Here is a 15,479-nt window from a genome sequence, read left to right on the forward strand (position 1 = left end):
GGATCAGTGAATATTTTTTTGAGCACATATGATGAGCCAGTCACTATGCCAGATACTACAGATTATAGTCAGTAAAACCCACACATACTCCCCACTTATGGTGAACTTAAAGTGGTGACATCTATAAAATAATCTCATATAATGTAAAACTGCAACTCTGAGAAGAGTAAAAAAAAGAAAAGAATACAAAGTTAAGAATGTGAATACTAACAGGAGCTGGCTTTATCAAAGAAGGCTAGGGACATTTTCCAGAGGAAGTGGCAATGCAACAAAGATTTAAGGATATTAACCAGGCCAAAAAGGAAAGAACTCCTAGGTAGAGAGAACCTAGAGGTTCATAAAGTAGAGAGAGAGTAGATGTGAATGCATGGGAGAAAACTAGGAAGACTTCTCTGGGAAAATCTTAGAGGTAGGTCAGACATATGGAAATTAGTCAAAAATAAGAGAGAAGGCTCAATTCTAAGAATTAAAGGATCCTGTTAAATAGGTGACCCAGAGACATGGCTTCTCCTTGAACTAATGTCTTTATCCATAAAGAGGTTAGTCACTTGCTTGTCACTGAAACAAAATAACTGACACCCACAATTTAAAGGAGATGTTTATTTTACCTCAGAATTTTTAGAGGATTTACTCTGCTGGCTCCAAGGCAGGAAGACATAGTGGAAGGATCTAGCAGAGAAATGCTGCTAGTGTCATGGTGGCCGAAAAGCTGAGAGAAAAGGGAGGGGGAAAGACAAGAATACATCCTTCCAGGTCACCCCCAGAGACTCACCTCCAATCAGGCCCCACCTCCTAACAGCACATTTAGCTAAAGAACTTGTCCTTGGATGAATCCACTAATGAGAATAAAGCCCCCAATCAAGCACTGCATGTCCTTTGTTATTCTAGATCTAGATTCTACTGCATAGGGAAAACACACACTCACAGGTGAGAAATGACTGAACTTTTTGTTTAGTTTAGCTTTGTTTTTGAAACAGAATCTCAAAACATAGTCCAGACTGGCCTCCTGGCCTTGGGACTCTCAGTCCTCTTACCTCCCAAGTGCTGGGATTACAAGCATATGCCCCCACTCCCAACTCTGAATAATCTTTAGTTCATACACCCACACCATACATGCAAATATTTTTCAAATATGTTAAATCTATACCCATTGACTTGGAAGGTTTTCAACAATAGTGTAAGCAGGAAAACCAAAATGTAAAGAAGCTTATATAACATATAAACTTATATAAACTTATAAAGAAAGGTATAAGAATTGTCACCAAAATATTAATATGCTTACCTGTGTATGATAAGATTTCTAGTGATTTTTTCTTTGTATTTCAGAAGAAAATTATTGAAATATATTCAAAGTATAATTTGTCACAAAAATGTATGTATTATATGTAATTATTATTAACAATGGATCCTAATATTCATGTCAATCCAGTTGAATATATTTTGAGCGAATAAATATTGCACCCCACAATATATAATGAATCCTTTATTATTTGAAACATTCTTTTACCTGTCACTTAATTGAATGTTCAAAATAAATAGCTGACAAGAGGAATCCATATAATTGTTATTATTTCAAACATAAGATAAATTAGACCAAGAAGGACCATAAGGATTAAATGATTTGTAAGGTAGGTAGTCAAGATTACTGATTCCTAAATTTAAAATTTTCAACTGACTTTACATGGATTATGATTGAAGTTACTAGATAGATTACAAAGTAAAACAAAGGCTTGTAATCTAGCCTTCTCAAGTTTTATCAAACACCTTTAATCTTATACTGATTAGATGGTAATGCAAATAAATAATTTCTCTTCAATGATTAAAGAGCAAAGCTATAATATCTCCTTTATAAAGTGCTTTGCTTCAAAATAGCAAACCATTAAGCTTGAACACTTCCACATTTTCACCTGGAAGTATTCTCAACAACATTGTTCTTGACCAAGCCTTGACTTTCCCTCTATGCCCCTGGGAAAGGAAAAATGATTTATCAAAGTGGTCATGCAGGTCTCAGCCACTTTTGGGCTCTTCACTGTCAGTCTTCACTTATGGAAAAGGTAATCTATGGTCTGTCTCTTCTCAGTCTTATGGGCAACGGTCCCTGCCCCTATGATGTCTAATTTGGTGGTGATGTATTAGGATCACAAAGAACTAAAGCAGGTCATCAACTTAATTCTTTGTAGTAATAAAGTTGATGTTTTCACATCTTTTAACTATATTCAAATCATGGGCATGAAAAAGTAAAGACTATTATTAATCGGTCTCCTAAAACTTGAATATCTGATTTTGAGGGCCAGGAAATTTGTTAATCCTATATAAGCACTGTTATGTGCAAAACAAAGTAACATCTGTGAAACTGATTGATGTGGTAAGGATGCATGGCTTTAGGCTATGGGCTTTAGCAAACAAGACTATAAAAGTTCTCAACACAGTTGTTAGCATACTGCACTATATTTCATGGTTAGCTTAAACTCTAGGACACATACATGGCTTTTATCTGGTACATTTGAGTAAGCAACTTTAGCCTTTCACTTTGAGTGCATGAGCAACACAAGAATTTTATCTTGTTGGGTTAACCCCATCCAAACAGGAGTGGCTAATTTAAATGGGCAGGGCTGACTTATATACTATATTGACAAATAAGAGTTCAAGTCCCAGTACGTAAGTTCAGCTGAGACAAAATTAATTTGCTTAGAGGAAAATAAACTCTTTCAGAATGGAAAACTCTTTGACATTAAAGCAAAAGAATATTTTGCTGTTTTTATTCTGCTTCTTGACTAAGTTTGCAAACCGGAAAGCAATAGTTTAAACTTCATACACAAAATGAATTTTGTACATAATACAGACACTAGCAAGCCTCTAGATTTAAGGTTTAGACAAAGCTATGGCAGGACATACTAGGAAGCCCATGTTGGGCTTATATACTGAGCCACCATTCTTATCATTATATCTTTTCATGGATCCACAATACAAAAATGAGATGAACCATCGTTGCAAGAAAAAAGAGACAGGAGAGATCAATGTGAATCAGGAGGATTTATTAGGTGACTTTTGGACAACCACCTGTCCAAAAGACTGAGTGGTGTACAAGGAAATGTTTTAGTTTTTATACATTTAATTGAGAGGAGTGGTCTTTTTAGTGATGTTGCAAGAAGTTTACAGGAACAGCACAAGGACAGACAGTTTTGTAACTTACCCTTGAAAGAAGACAACAATTTTCTTCTTGAAAGAAGAAAACAAATCTGGTTTCATAATTTACAAAATCATCATGATCTCTGTATTTTTCCCTATTCTACATATTTCCTGGGCCAGTGTTTTTCCTTCCACACCATCCCAATCTATCAAAAAGTGAGGGGAGTCTTAGTAATGAGGGTGCTATTGAAAGCCAGCCCACTTACAAGCAGATTTCCTCACTGCCATTTGATGGATACTCAATTCATTTCCAGAACTGCATTCTAGGAGTGTACTCTGTAGCATAACTTCTAATTAAACTATCTTAATTTGGGTTACCCCAAAGTCTACACTGAGACAAAGGTCTTCTTATTAGATCATTAGGTCCTTATTTCCCTCTCTGGCAAATCTAGTGTGACATTTTGAATGTAATACTCAATAAATCATTTATAAACATGCATTGAATGAACAAAAAGCAAAACATATTTTCAGTTGAAGAAATGAATAAGACCTGGTACCCGTTGTCAATTTAACCTGCCATAGATATTTGGATCTTTGCTTCTGTTATTAGACAAAAGTCAATAAGATAAGTGATATGAGAAACAGAAGCCATATTCATATCTATTTGGGGGGAGGGGGCAGAGATAAGATATTTTTTTCTTTTTTGGTACCGGGGATCAAACTTGGATCCTTGTGCTTGTAAGGCAGGTGATGGAACCACTGAGCTAAATCCCCTGCCTAAGATCTATTGATGACCTTGTTATGAGGGGGGTTCAGCACAGTGGAAGCCTTCAGGAGTTCAAAGCCCATCACTTCTTCAGAGGACTATGATTCGGGATGTATTTCACCCCATAGCAATCAGGGATGAGATGCTTCTCGAATATCTTCATATTCATCTGCCCTGAACTTGGTGAATTCCCACTTCTTGGAGAAGTGGATCTTCTGGTAGACAGAGAACTTGAACTTGGCCCTGTGTGGGGCCTCTATCGGATGTTCCTTCTTTTGGAGCTTGGTTCAGATGGGCATAATGAGCTGCCCAATGTGAACCCTTTCGACGGTGCCCTGGGGCTTTCCAAACGTACCCTGCATGCCTGTTTGGAGCCTCCATTGGGAACAGCAGGAGGTCAAATACACGAACATTCACAAGGCAGCAGTATCTTCAAGATCCCTTTAGGGCAGCCCATACAAGCAACAGGCCTCATACACTACTGAGGAGGTTGCTGTTCACAGCCACTGCACACTGGGCACCCACCAGTAAAGAAGCTTAGTCATTACTTCTATTTTTGGTCAGACAGAATAGTTTTGATGAGTGAAAGACTATACTTATTAATCAAGTGGTAAAAATGTATCCAAATCTTTATTCACTACAGATGTTAGGGAGGAACAAACATAAAGGATAATAACAAACAAGTAGGGAAGCAGAATACTACACAAGCTGAAAACTACAAATGGAAAGTTAAGTAGCTAGAGTTTTCCATCATTTTCCACTTTTTCATAAACATTTGAAAAAACTTAACAGAGAATCTAAGACCCTTATATTATGTTTGAGAGAAACAAAGCACCTTGAAACAAGAAATCTGATTAAAAGAAAAATTGAATTTCATCAAAATTTAACCAATATTGTAAGATTTATTAGAAGCAAATACTGTGTATGTGAAAACACCCAACACAAAGAAAGTGCTCTAAATATGTTAGTTTTTAGTTTTCTTTTTTAATTATAGAAAAATATTTAATTTATTTAATAAAATCTAGTCAGCAAAAAAGATTGTTGGTGTTAATATTAAAATATATTGTTTCATCAGTATATAAATATAGCTATGTTAGTGCAGAGTTGAATCCTCCATTAAGATTCATGTATTCAAAATAGGTAAAGCCTTGACAGCACATATTTACATCACAGTTATCAGCTTTTTACATGAAGAATCCAGCTGCTTTAGAAACTAAAAGAAACTAAATGCTTATCATCCAAAATGTTGGATCAGTAAAGACCACCCTCCAAAACAATTAGGAAAGAAAGAAAAAGAAAAATAGCACTGGATTTCAAAGAGCACATCAAGTATCTTGTTGTGATAGAATTGTCACAACCACAAGAAAAGAGATATAAGATACTAAGATTCCAACGTAACTATAAATGTTAATTCTGTGTGTGCTTGTGTGTGTGCTTGTGAGTGTATACATGGTTTCTTTTGAAACAAGGTTTCACTACGTTCCCAAGGCTAACCTCAAACTCATGAACCTTTTTCTCAGCCTTGAGAGTATTGAAAGTACTAGTGTGAGCCAAGAAGGCCACTATTTTAATTTTTAAAGGGACTCTTGTCCATGGAATTCAACCAGAACAACAGAAATTAGTTCTTCAGTGCTTGCTTCAGCAGCACATATACTAAAACTAGTTATCCAGTCTTCTACCATTCCTCTAAAGTACGTTGTTATCTATTTCAGAGAGTCCTAATCAATTTTTTGACAAGAAAAGGATAGAGGGAAATATTTTCAGTTGCTATAAATCACTCAAAGTTGGAATCTGACATGACAGTATGATAACAAAAAATAATGATAATACAAAATGTTTACTTTGAATAACTTTCTTTATGTGGTCATTTATAGAAATTTTCTTCTCTCAAATGGAAATAGAAAAACAGAAAATGTATCATAAATCAAATGGTCTTCCTTGTTCTCTAATATTAAATGATTTACTGATAGCTAAATATTAAGATTATGACTGAGTTCTATGCAGAAAATGTACTAGTGTTTATTTTATTCATTTGCAAAAATTACCTACAGGAAAATTTGTAGAGCCCCATATATCTGCAGAATAAATTTTCTACTTATTATATTAAAAGATAGGTATGCAGAGAATAATTTAGCTATGTGTTTTCAAGGATGGACCCAGAATTACAAAACAAGTTCTCAGCATCATTCTAGTCCCTAGTTCCTTCTGCTGATCAAAGAGATTTCTAAGAAACAGAAAACACTCCTAACCGATGTCCTCAGTGTACCTTGAGATGCCAATTTTAAATTAAATAATTATTTATTTGAATTACCTATGGGAACAGCAAACTACAGTAGGGAAGCTGAAGTAATGAAGTTACCAAAGGCCTGACTTTGGGAGCAGCAACAAACCAGATTTGCCTACCCACTGGCTCAAAAAAAAGCTGGGGTCAAGAAGCATGTATAATCCAACAGTCTTGGTCAGACTGTGGCCTTGCTCATAATATCTCAGGATGGTCATAAGGAGCTTTGTCTCTGATAAGAAAGTTGCTGCTGCCTAGGGGTAGTTTTAACTCCTGTCATGAGCTCTTGATCAATTAGACCTGTTCCTGGAATCCAAAGTGACTACAGGAGAGAATGACTCAGAGGATCAAGAAGTCAGATCATATGAAACAGGGAGGAAGAGCACCATGAGATGGAGGGAGAAGGAAGTACGGGGAGGGGAAGGGGACAAAAAAGATGTGTTATGTACATGTGCCAAATCCCCACAATGAATTGTAATCATTACGTACTGCAAACATGTACTAATAAAAATAAATTTTCTCTAAAATTTTTTTTGAAATCAAGAGAGACTGAGAATTGTGCCCTCCTTCAAAGTTAGGGCAATGTTGGGAGATTTCTAGGCTCTGCTTTGGTGGTCTGGAACAGGACACTGTAAGAAGTGGCAGTTGACAATTTGTTGATTATGATGTGCCTAAAAATCTTGGAAATATCTAACTCTTATGGTGTCTTCAGCCTTGGGAGGGAGAATTATCAGTTTTAAATGAACATTCCAAGTTGAGCAGGAATCTGAAGATTAAAGTAGCAAAGAGGTCAGAAACAAGAGAGGCCATGGTTTACCCCGCTTTCAGTTCTCACTGGACATCTTTAGACCCAAGTGAAGAGAACATACTTTCAGCAAGAGTAGCCTCTAAGTTATTTCTATTGTGACATTTTCTTTTGCTTCTTTCACATTTCCACTATCAATCCTCCCCATACTTCCTATTTTACACTCAAGTCATCAGTGAAATCTTTTCATAGATTTTATTTTTTCTTAAATTCTTTTATTGGTACATTTTAGGTATACAACACATTTACATTTCTCATTGAGAACTTGTACCTTTACATGATGCATCTTGGTTCTTATTTTTTCCCCATTCTTAGCCCTCCCTTCACCCGCTCCACCCTTCCCTATTTACAAAGACTTTAGTTCCAATTTTTCTATTTCTCAGCATTTTTCCTTTCCCTTCTTTCCTTTCCCCTGCACCTCCCACTACCCCTACCCATTTGGACCTTCTGTTCCTATTTTGCATTATCGATTATTCATTCTAATCATTGGTATATTTTAGGTATACAATATAATGACGTTCATCATTGGAAATTTGCACCTTTACACAATCTCTATTGGTTCTTATTTTTCACCCTTGCCCAGCCCTCCTTTCAAACTCCATTCCTACCTGTTTACAAAGATTTTGTTCCTGTTTTTCCATTTTCTCATATTAATTCCATTCCCCTCTTTACTTTCCCCTACCCCTCCCACTTCCTTCCCCTTTGCCCCTTTTCTTCCTGTTTCACATGACCTATTGTACATTTTAGTCCTTATTTACACTCTCAGTTTCTCACACCAGAGAAACTATTTGGTATTTATACATGTGTGTCCTATTTATTTAACTTAAGAGTATCGCCTCAATGTGCATCCATTTAGCTATGTCTCTAATTCTTCATTTTTTATGGCTGAGTAGTACTCCATTTTGTTTTCAAAAATACACATTTTCTTGGTCCAGTCTCCAGTTGATGGGCATTTGGGCTGTTTCCAAGTTTTAGCTATCACAAACTGTGCTGCTATGAACATGGGTGCAGATATATCACTGTGGTATGATTCTTTTAATTCTTTGGGGAAGATCCCCAGCAGGGGAATAGTGGGGTCAAATGGGACTTCCAGTCCTAGTTCTTTGAGGTATCTCTGTACTGATTTCCACAGTGGTTACACCAGCCTACACTCCAGCCAGCAGTGGAGCAGGGTTCCTCTTTCTCCACAGCCTCGCCAGCATTTGTTATTGGTGGATTTCATGATAGCAGCCATTCTCTCTGGAGTGAGGTGGAATCTCAGTGTTGTTTTCGTTTGCATCACTTGAATGACCAGTGATGCTGAACATTTTTTCATGTATTTATTTGCTATTTTTACATCATTATCTGAGAAATGTCTGTTCATTTCAGATGGCCATTTTCGGCTTGGGTCTTTAAGTTTGGGAGGTCTGATCTTTTTAAGTTCTTTATAGATTCGAGATAGCAGACCTTTGTCTGAAGAACAGCAGGTGAAGATTTTTTCCCACATTGTGGGTCATCTCTTCACACTGCTGGTGGTTTCTCCTGCTGTGCAATAGCTTTTTAATAAGAAGAGATCCCAATTGTTGATTGTTTATGCTAGTTCACAGGAAGCTGAGGTTTTGTACATAAAAACTTTTCCTGCACCGATGTCTTCAAGAGTTCTACCTAACCTCTGTTCCAACTGGTTCAGTGTTACTATTTTAATATTTAGATCTTTAATCCATTTTGATTTTAAATTAGAGCACGGTGAGATATATAGGTCTAGTTTTAATCTTTGACAAGTTGAAACCTAATTTTTCCAGCACCATTTATTAAAGAGGCTATCTTTCCTCCAGTGAGGGTGTTTGGCTCCTTTATCAAAGATGAGATGGCTGAGTGTGTCTGGTGTTGTTTCTGCATCTTCTAATCTGTTCCACTGGTCCTCAGGTCCATTTCTTTGCCAGTACCAAGCTGTTTTTATCACAGTAGCTCTGTAGTATAGTTGCAGGTTGGGGATTGTGATATCCCCTGCCATGTCTCTGTTACCTAGAATTGCTTGTGTTATTCTGGGTCTCTTCTCATTTCAAATGAATTTTTGATTTGTTTTCTAGAGGTCTATGAAGTATGCTGCTGGGATCTCAATTGGAATTGCATTAAATCTATATAGCAGTTTTGGAAGTATGGCCATTTTCACTATATTAATCCTTCCTACCCAGGAGCAGGGGATGTCTGTCCATTTTCTGATATCATCTTAAATATCTCTTTTTAGAGTGCTGTAGTTTTCAGAGAAGAGGTCTTTGATTTTTTTTGTTAGGATGATTCCTAGGTATTTCAGTTCTTTGGATGCTATTAAAGGAATTATTTGCCCTATTTCTCTCAGTGAGTCTGTCATTCATACAGGGGACAGCTATTGATTTTTGTGTGTTGACCTTGTAACCAGCTACTTGACTAAATTTGGTTATTAAGTCTAGAAATCTTTTGGTGGAGTTCTTGGGGTCTTCTATATAGAGTATCATGTCATCTGCAAATAATGACAATTTGACTTCTTCATTATCTATCTTTATTCCTTTTATTTCTTTCTCTTGTCTGATTGCCATGGCTAATGTTTCCAGAACTATATTGAAAAAGAGTGGTGATAGTGGACATCCTTGTCTTGTTCCTGATTTTAGTGTGAAGGATTTCAGTTTTTGACCATTTAGTATGGTACTAGCTGTTGGTTTTTCATAGATGGCTTCCATCAGTGTAAGGTAGAAACCATCTATTCCAATTATTTGTAGGGTTTTTATCATAAAGACATGTTGGATTTTGTCAAATGATTTTTCTGCATCTATGGAGATAATCATATGGTTTTTGTCCTTGGCTCTATTGATATAGTGTATTACATTAATTGATTCGTATATGGTGAACCATGCCTGCATCTTGGGATGCATCCCTGGGATGAATCCCACTTGATCAGGGTGTATGATCTTCTTGATGATCTTCTGCATACTATTTGCCATTATCTTATTAAGGATTTTTGCATCTATGTTTATTAGTGAGGTTGGCCTATAGTTCTCCTTTTCAGTTGGGTCTTTCTCTGCTTTGGGGATCAAGGTGATGCTTACTTCCAGGAAAGAATTTGGGAGTATTGCTTCCCTTTCAATTTCATTGAAGAGTTTAAACAGTAGTGGCAGTAGTTCTCTCTAAATGTCTTGTAGAATTCAGCAGTGAAGCCATCAAGGCCTGGGCTTTTCTTAGTTGATAAGTTTTTAATTACATTTTCAATTTCATTGGTTGATATTGGGTTGTTTAGAATTTTTAGGTCTTCTTCGTTCAACTTTGGTAATTTATATGTATCTAGGAATCTGTCCATTTCTTCTGTGTTTTCCATCTTATTGGCATATAGGTTCTAGAAGTAGGTATTGATGATTCTCTGGATTTCTGCTGGGTCCATTGTAATTTCACCCTTTTCATTCCTAATTGCATGGATTTGGGCCTTTTCTTTCCTTTTTCTGACAAGGTTGGCTAAGGGTTTGTCAATTTTGTTGATTCTTTCGAAGAACCAACTCTTGGCTTCACTGATTTTTTTTGTATCATTCTCTTAGTCTCCATTGCATTGATTTCTCCTCTGATCTTTATAATTTCCTCCCATCTATGAGCTTTGGCTTTGTCTTGCACTTCTTTTTCTAGAAGCTTGAGGTTCAGCATCAGGTTGTTTAATTGGGCTCATTCTGTTTTCCTAATATGCATATTCACTGCTATGAATTTCCCTCGTAAGACTGCTTTCATTGTGTCCCATAGATTCTGATATGTTGTATTGTCATTGTCATTTAATTGAAGGAACTGTCTGATTTCTTCTTTAATTTTCTCTGTGACCCATTGCTTATTCAGAAGTATGTTGTTCAATTTCCACATGTTTATGAAATTTTTCGAGTTTCTTTTGCTATGGATCTCCAATTTCATCGCACTATGGTCTGATAATATACAGGGGATAAATTCAATTCCTTTCCACTTGCTTAAACATGTTCTATACACGAGTATGTGGTCTATTTTTGAGAATGACCCATGTGCAGCTAAGAAGAATGTATATTCTGATTTTGTGGGGTGGGAGACTCTGTAAACATCTGTTAAGTACATTTGTTCAAGAGTTTCATTGAGTTCTAGTATTTCACTACTTATTTTTAGTCTAGTTGATCTATCTATTTGTGACAGTGGGGTGTTGAGGTCCCCCACTACAATTATATTCATGCATATAAGACTTTTCATGTCCGTTAGTATTTGTTTTATATAGTTGAGCGCACTAGTGTTTAGTGCATAGATATTTATGATTGTCATCTCTTCCTCTTGGAGTGTTCCCTTTACAAGGATGTAGTGTCCTTCTTCTTCTCTCTTAATCAGTGTTGGTTTGAAATCTACTTGATCTGCAAAGAGGATACCTACTCCTGCTTTTTTTTTGGTTCCCATTACATGGAGTATTGTTTTCCACCCTTTAACTTTCAGTCTATGAGTTTCCTTTTGAATTCAGTGTGTTTCTTGTATGCAGCATAGTGTTGGATTTTGCTTCTTGACCCATTCTGCCAGTCTATTTCTTTTGATTGGTGAATTAACGTTGATGGTTACATCTGAAATGTACTGACTTATCATTGCCATGACTTTTTCTTTTTGTTGGGTTCTCCCCCTTTACATTTAATTTCTTGTCATGCCAGATGGGTTCATTCTGCTTTGCTTCCTGGGGTTGTGATCCTCAATGTCTGTTCCTAGGATATTGTGTAAAATTTTTTTGAGTGCTGGTTTAGTATTCACAAAGTTCCTAAGGTGCTCTTTGTCATGAAAGTATCTTATTTCTCCATCCATTTTGAAAGATAGTTTTTCTGGGTACATCAATCTGGGTTGGAGGCTGTTTTCTTTTAGGGCTTGGAATATGTCACTCCAAGCTCTTCTTGCCTTGATGGTTTGTGTTGAGAAGTCTGCTGTGATTCTGATGGGCTTTCCTTTGTATGTGATTTGTTTCTTTTCTCTGACTGCTTGCAGAACTTTGTTCTTCTGTTGAATTTCTGGAATCTTAACAATTATATGCCTATGCATAGATGTTTTTTGATCAAGGCTATTTGGAGTCCTATATGACTCACTTATCTGTATGTCAAGTTCTTTTCCCCTGCTTGGGAAGTTTTCTGCCATTACTTCTGTGAAGAGTTTTTTTTTTATGTTGTCTGCACACTCTCCTGTTTCTTCTTTGACTCCAATCAGTCTTATGTTATTCTTCTTTGCATTGTCTAGCAGCTGCTGGATTGATTTCTCATGTTCCCTTATAATTTTGAAGCAATTTTTCTTTTCCTGGTCATTAATTGCAATCTTATCTTCTATATCTGAAATTCTGTCCTCACATTGGCTTATTCTGCTGTGCAGACTTTCAATGGAGTTATTTTTCATCTCCTGCAAATCTATTTGCATCTGTTTTATGGATTCCGTTTGTTTCCTATGTTGGGATTCCATCATGTTCCTGAGCTCCTCTCTAGATTTACTAATCATTTCTTGCACTAGGAGCACCATCTCTCCTGTTAACTGAGAAATTATTTCTGATTTCATTTTTTCCAGATCCCCTTTTGTTGCCAGTTCAGTGGGTCCAGGTGGTTGAGTATCAGAATGTTCCATCTCATTTCCCTTTGGGGTTGCTGTAGGTGATCTGGAAGTCTGGTTTTGAGACTTATTTATGCATCTTCTCATTTTGACTGGGGAGGTGGGGGTGCTGCTGGTGCCTGCACAGCTCACCGCTTCTGAGCTGGGAGAGGTGGGAGGGATGGTGGTTGGGAAGCCCCTTCCTCTGGGCCAGGAATGGCAGGCTGGATGGTGGCCCAGAAGCCCCTTCCTCTGGACAGGAGCAGTGGAATGGTGTCTCAGAAGCCCCTACCTCTGGGCGGGAAGCAGTGGGACAGACGGGGGCCTGGAAGCCCCTTCCTCTGGGGCAGGAGTGGCTGGACAGATGGCAGCCCAAAAGCCCTTTTCTCTGGGCCCGGAGTGGTGGGAAGGTGGCCCATAAGCCCTTTCCTCTGCGCCAGCAGTGGTGGGAGGGATGGTGGCCAGGAAGCCCCTTCCTCTGGACCAGGAGCAGTGGCACAGTGGCTTGGAAGCCCCTTCCTCTGGGCCAGGAGCAGTGGGACGGCGGTTTGGAAGCCCCTTCCTCTGAGCTGGGCTTTTCATAGCCTTTAGCACTAGCTATTACCCTCCTTCTAGATATTAACCATCCATAGCTTCATTGACATTTGTTAACAAGGATTTCTGTTTACATGTCATCAGAAAGTCCAAAACAAAAGCCATTAAAACCTAAATAATTCAATCTGAAATGACATCATTTTTATCACGACAGTCTATGAACATACAGATGTATGATCAAAATATACAGTTAATGTTTAAATAAAAATTTATAGTGAGTTTTTATAGTAAAGACACATTACCATTAATTTCCCTCAAAATACTACAGCTTACTTCTAACATACTTAACCCATAACTCTTGTCACTTACTGAAATAATTCTGGAAGTCCTCTTTAATGAGTGTCTTCTCATGGCTGCCTTGATATCCTGAGTTGATTCAAAATGTTTATGGCAGTTTCTGTCAAATAAAACATTATGGTGTTTTGTCATCCACCTTATTCACCAGATCTGGCACCGTCTGACTTCTGGCTCATCTCTATAGTGAAGATATCCATAAAAAGTACATGGTTTGAATTGATTCAGGACACTGAGATAGCTACAACAGCACAATTAATGATACTATGGAGTAATGACTTCCAGAACTGTTTCAGAAAGTGGCAAGATAAGTGTTTCGAGTGAGAGGGAATACTTTTAGGGGGCTTAATGGCAATGAGTCTTTAACTATAATACTTTTAAAAATTAAATATATTTTTATCACACTGCAAATGTTGAATAGAGTTCTAGAACTTCTCACTTATAAAGGCTATAATTTCTATAAAATTTTCATACAATAATTCTTATAATTTATGATTTACTGTCTAAGAATTGGTAATGACTTCTCATTAAAAAGTTCATCCCTTTAAGGTGCTTAAAACAGAATTTGAAAATAAATTGCAAACACTTTACAAGCGTTAGCTAATAGGTATGACAACTCTTAGCACCTAAAAAGTTCTCCAGCCTTCTGTTGGTTTGTTTTACTTCTTATTCTTCATCTGGAGTTATATTTATAGTTCATTCATCTTGTAAATATTCAAGGAAAAACATAAGAATCTAAAGTAACTTATGAAATTGTCTTTCATCCCTCTTGTCATTAAGTTTCAATTCATCAGGTGAGAAAGAATGAACTTCTTCAAAATGCAGAATCCTCATTCAAGAATAAGAAATTATTTTACATATACTCAATACCTTTACTCAGAAAAATTAATAAAATATTTTAATACAGGTTCTACACATTTCTGATTAAATTCTTGCTTATTAATTTATTGATTGATGGTATGGTCAATTTGCTAGGCTGGCTTCAAAATGATGATATTTCTGCCTTGGGCTCATAGAGGCTGGAATTACAGGCTTGCACTCTCATATAAAGCTTATTCCATCATAGTTTGTAATAGTTTGTTTTAGATAGGAAATGTATCAATTTCCATATGTTATCTTCTTACTGGACTTTGTTTCTGAATTTTCTATTGGCTTGCAAATGAATTTTATTCAATTTCCTTGGATAAATATGTACAATCATGTTGTCTGCAAACCATGATACTTCTGGTATTTAAAATTACCTAGAAAAATCTCTTTCATTCAGCTTATCAACTTCATGTATGTAAGGTTAAACAAATATTTATCTCATAATTCTTTTTGTTTCATTGGTATATGAAGTTATTTAGAAATTCTTATTTCTAATTTTTGTATATTTGGGGGTTTTACTTTCAAATAAGTAGTGATTGCCTGATATATTCCTTCATTTTATCTTTATAGACACCAATTCTATTTGTTTTTCTCTTTTCTAATTCATTTATTTTTGCTTTACCTATTTTAAATGTTTTTGTTTTCCTGTTATTGGTTATGCGTCCCCTTTTTAATTTTGAGTACAGCGGTAATTCAATTATTTCCACTTTCTATCTGTTAATAATATGCAGCTGAAAGCTTTTTTCTCTGAGAAGATTTAGTCATATACAATAACCAGTGATAACAAGTGTTTTCATTATCCTTGTTTTCTAGACATTTCTAAGTCTGTTTTGAATCTCTACACTGACAAAAGTTTTTTAGCATAGAGCTTTCTCATTTCTTAATTTCTAGCAATTGAGGTTTTATGTTCCTATGTTTCATGTTTATTTCTACTTTTATTCAGTTATACCCTGTACCAGTTTTACTATTGGAATTTATTGAGATTATTTTGAGAACTAAGATGTAGTCAAATTTTTCAAATGTGATTTCCAGGATGTTTTACTCTGTGGATTCAGAATATAAATTGTGGTGTGTTTATTAGAGCTACCTTATTTTTCACCTGTTTGCATTCTATATTCATAAGTCCTTTTCAATTACTTCATTTTTTTATATTGTTGTATTTCTTTCACATTTCCTGCAGCTTTTGCTTT

At 36.3% G+C, this 15,479-nt stretch overlaps 1 non-coding gene and 1 pseudogene across 1 annotated transcript; both read right to left on the reverse strand.

The window, feature by feature from the left end:
• Nucleotides 1-3,959: 3,959 nt before the first annotated feature.
• LOC147824187 (large ribosomal subunit protein uL16-like) lies at nucleotides 3,960-4,689 on the reverse strand (annotated as a pseudogene).
• Nucleotides 4,320-4,448, reverse strand: LOC147824188 (small nucleolar RNA SNORA70). Its single transcript, XR_015442787.1, has one exon. It is a non-coding gene; the product is annotated as a small nucleolar RNA SNORA70 (small nucleolar RNA).
• Nucleotides 4,690-15,479: the final 10,790 nt, after the last annotated feature.

Source organism: Heterocephalus glaber, unplaced genomic scaffold (assembly GCF_053883595.1).
Source record: "Heterocephalus glaber isolate CG9 unplaced genomic scaffold, H.glaber_assembly_v1.0 deba00001553, whole genome shotgun sequence".
Taxonomy (NCBI): Eukaryota; Metazoa; Chordata; class Mammalia; order Rodentia; family Bathyergidae; genus Heterocephalus; species Heterocephalus glaber.